The sequence below is a fragment of the Anomalospiza imberbis genome, chromosome 12, assembly GCF_031753505.1.
Source record: "Anomalospiza imberbis isolate Cuckoo-Finch-1a 21T00152 chromosome 12, ASM3175350v1, whole genome shotgun sequence".
Taxonomy (NCBI): Eukaryota; Metazoa; Chordata; class Aves; order Passeriformes; family Viduidae; genus Anomalospiza; species Anomalospiza imberbis.
The window spans coordinates 13,379,432-13,384,161 of record NC_089692.1 but is presented as its reverse complement, the minus strand read 5'-3'; positions in this window follow the sequence as shown (position 1 = coordinate 13,384,161).

Here is a 4,730-nt window from a genome sequence, read left to right as displayed (position 1 = left end):
AGGAGCCCCCGCTTCGGCCTGCTCGCCCCCGCCGGCGCCGCCGACCCCGCGCTGCGGGGCGGCCGGGAGGGGAATGAGGGCGCGGAGCGGTGCCGGCGGCGGCGGCTGTGCCGGGGTCGCGGAGCGGGGCCGGGGTCGCGGAGCGGGGCCGGCGGGGCCGGGGTCGGCTCACCTGGGGCAGAGGGAGGCCGGCCTGACCTTCCGCGCTTTACGGCCGCGGCCGCCGCGCGACAGCCGCCCCTGCGCGTGCGCCACCCGCCCCGACCAGCCCTGGGGGCGTGGCCAAGCGAGGCCCCTCCCCCCGCGCGTCCCCTCAGAAATAAACCGCCACAAGTACAAACCTGCAGACTCTTTTTATTAAATTCTCCCATTTCATCTGTACAGAAAAAAAAAAATGCACATTATTATGTTCAGAAGTTCAGTAACATCTCAAAATTACACAGCATGGACATGTAAAAAAAAAAAAAAACCAACCAAACAAACAAACCAAAAAAAAACCCCAACTGAAACAAGGAGCGGCCAGGATTTATACACAGAAAGGGGAAACAATTTACAAAAAAAAAAAGTCTCGTTAATGTCACATTTAAAAATAATTATAATAATAAAAAAAAAGAGACTACGTTCAAACAGCATCTGCTGTACGAGAGGAACCCGCTGGCCCTGCTGCGTACACGGCGGGGCTGGGAGCCCCTTCCCGGCCCCATCCCACACGCGCGGGGCCCTCAGCTACGGATCCTCCCTTCAGCGCCGGCAGGCACGCCTTTCCCTTTTCTCCTAGTTCAGTACTTCCCAAGGCGAGAGCTAGGCGAGCACTTCTGTCTAACTCAGTCAACGCAGGGGCAGCAGGGCTGGGATCTCAGGGTGAGCGATTCGCCCTGGCAGGGATCTTTGCGTTTGGTCAGCTACGGAACCAAATCTGGGTGTTGCGCAAGGAGAAAATCTTGCCTCTGGCTAGTGAAGAGCAACGTTGTCACTCCTCCCTACCCCAGGCAGCGTTCAGGAACTCAATGGAGTAGGTGCAGAATTCCAGCAGCGCGGGACAACGCGCAGTGCCAGCTGAATTCCCTCTGGCACATGTGTGATTCGGGTGCCCCTCACCATGACTCATCGGTGGAAGCAAATGGCAGATCTGGCTCCCAGACAAGGACACTGCACAAAGATCAGTACCTGGGAGCTGCCTGGAGGATCTGAACCCCAGAATGAGGAATGTGCTCTTACACAAACCCACACTACAGTTGTTTAAGTCCACAGAGCTGCACTTTAAATAGGGACAGAGGTGCTAGATGAAATATTCAGGTTTCATACCACACTTCTGCACTCATACACACCTCAAAACTACCTTATTTCCCAAACAAAACCGATAAAGTAAAAAACCCTACAATCTTCTTTCACTAAGTAATAACATTGCGTTCTAATGGAAATTGCCATCCAACTTGAACACAATTCCTCTACAACATTATGGGATTCCAGCAATCCCTCTGGCTTATCACATTTCTTCCCTCTGTACCTACCTGCAGTTAGTTTCTGTACTTGAGACAGTCACAACCCTTATTTTCCATACAATGCACTTAAATGTGGATTCTTTCAGAGCACTGATTATATCACAGTGTCAGATTCTGGAGGAAATGCTAACATTTTGCTACAGAGTTATTCAACCTTCACTAGGGACTTTCCAGCCCTTCGCAGTGACACAGACACATGGATACTCAACCCGATCTGCTGGGCAGTACTTCAGGTGCCAGGAATTTTGTTCCCACCCAGATGAGTTACTCCAGCAGCCAAATGACAAAAGTGAGGCAGGAGAATCCCAAGCTGAAACTCTCAAAAGAACTTGATTAGACTCACTAAGTAAACAATAAATAAGCTTATTACTGTGAATGAGAATGAGCTGCAAAAGGCTAGCAGGAGTGGAGTATAGAGGTGCACATCATGCACAGTTCCTGACACGTGTGCCATCATTTAGGAAGCCTAACTTGTTAACCCTTGCAGCAGCAGCAGGAAGCAAATGGAGAGCTGCATGCCTTGCCAGATCCCATACATCCAGCTCTTCCATCCACTCCCTGAGCACCAGCATCATCAAGTCTAGAATAAGCTCTCCAAGAGAAGGTTTTGCAATGATCAGGAGGAAAAAAAAAAACAAACAAAAAAAAAAAAACAACCAAACCTAACCAACAACCATCTCCTAAACTGCATTCAGTGGAAGGCAGATTTCTCCAGTGAGAGGTAAGGGTCATGAAGACTACCACAAGGCTCTTCTACACTAACCCACTTGTCCTGGCTGACCGCAGCTATTGCTAACACTGTTAAAACAGAGAAGTCAGAAAAAGGCTTTCTCGAATTCAAGGCAACAGCAGTGTTTCTTACAACCATTGCTCACAACTTCCTAAAGGGTGGTGAGACAATGGCACAGGTTGCTCAGAGAGGTTGTGGACTCCCCATCCCTGGTGTGTTCAAGACCAGACTGGATGGGACTCTGAGTGCCCTGGTCTGGTGTGGAAGGTGTCCCTGCCAAAGGCAGGGGTTGGAATGAGATGAGGGTTAAGATCCCTTCCAACTCAAAACTCTTCCATGACTCTATGATTCTTTCTTTCTTTCCCTGCAGTGGAAAATGATTACCTGCAGGCAAGATGATGTGTTGGCAACAGCACAACCAGACTATTTTTGGAAGAGTACTCCTCTGGGTTTCTGTGCTTGCAAAACCTCTAGATTCTTAGGTATGCATGAAAAGGAGGAGAATGTTTCAAGACTGTGACTGGTATATTTTTAGTTGGGAAAAAGCAGATTTGGTCATCACCAGTGGTAGAAGACCCCTTTTTAAAACATAAAAATATAATATACTCAATGATAAAATGGCCTGGACCCCTTGCCAACCTTTAAAAGGTGGGTCTGTGTCTACTGTGACAAAAGGTTTATTTAGTATCCTACTTTTTCTTCCAAAGGCCTCGGGCCACACACCTCTAACACCATCACAGTGCACTCACACAAACTGTGAGCCTGACACAGGCAGAAACACCACCAACCACAGACTAATACCACTGTAGGGCACTGACTCCTAATGCCATGCTTCAGGCACCCTTACCATAACCTCCTCCAAACTAAAAAGGGAAAAAAACCCAGAAAGCCTTAGATCTGAAAGTAAAGAAAGTCACCTTCAGAGCTGAACAGGGTTTTACATTTGGAACTATGGCTACAAACCTACAATTTTCACTGCAATGTCTTTTGGAATTTAGTGGAAGTTGCTATTTCTAGACAATAAACCATCTAATTAGGCTTTTCAAACTAATCAGGTTACAAAATGCCTTCTCAAAAAGTCACAACAGTTTAAAAAAGGCCCTCCAATGGCAATTTAATTATGCCAGAGGCATTTTGGAGAAGCAGGACTCATGCCAGCAAGCAAGGCTGCACCGAGATCCCGCTTCCCTTGCTGGCAGCTCTGTGAGCACACCCATCTTGACAGCAGTCATTTCAACACTCAGTCAAGTGATACAATACACACTTCTAATTGCCAAACTAATATTTGTGGAGTTACACACCTGTGCTACCTCAAGAGACCCGATTAACTGTTTCTTTTCAGCTCCACTTCATGCTGACAAACAGCCAGGCAAGCACCACGGAGGAGAGGCAAGAGAAGGAATTCAGGCTTAGATTCAGTTTTACCTCACCCCTTAACTGCAATCCTACCATACACTAACTCTCCACTGAAACTTCATCGCTCCAGCTTTCGCTGCTGCTTGTTTGTGTTCACAGTACTTTACTACAAAACCAGAAGTGTTTGTGAGACTCACTAGCATATCAAGTCTGAACCCATATTAGTTTGCCACCATCCTCAGCGCAGGATGAAGGTATGTTTGAAATAAGCTTCAGCAAAAAGTCATAGCAAAAGCTCACAGTATTTTGTATATGCCATTCTGTGTATACAGCACCACCAGAAGCAGCCGGTCCACACTCCAGAGTGTCTCAAAACGACCTCCACTCTTCTTCTAGAGAACAATGGGGAGAACTGGAAATGCCAGGTCTTACAAAGCAATGTGCTAAGTGGGAAAATAAAGTTACAGTTCAAGCATCAGCCTAAGTTGGACAGTTTCAGGCACATGGTTTTTACCACAGCACCCATAGGTAAGCACATCTAAAAGGTGAATAAAACATATCCTCCTGTACACACTGACTCTTGCAGCCTCTTGTGGATTTCATCAATACACCTTATGTTTCAGTCAAAGCACCTGTCTTATGAACTCCACACCTCCTTGTACTTGAGGGACACAGATGATGGTAAGAAAAGGCTACAACTACTGGTGCAGCTTTTCCAAAACACATTCTCTGGGCTCTTGGGTCTAAGTATCGGGTTCTGGAAGTATAACTATACGTAGCACAAATGCACACATTGATGGCATTGATGCAAAAGCTAAAAGCTACTTCCCTTAAAGATCCAGATGTTTCTGCCTTTCATACCCCACTATCATTCTTCCATCCACTTCTGTTTGGCAGGACCAACGCCTGTGTCCTACACCCCAGGAAAATGCCAGGTGTTATCACCATCATTTGTAGTCATGGAAATGAAACCCACTCTTCAGTGCTACCATGCAAACCGTTATGACCCAGAGTGTGGTTACAAACCACTGTGCTAACCCACAAGTAACTGTTACACAGAGAGAGAGGATGTTGAGTGTTCTGGCGCTTTCTGCATCACTGACAGAGCACTGCACTGCCAGTGTGTCAATACCATCTACACA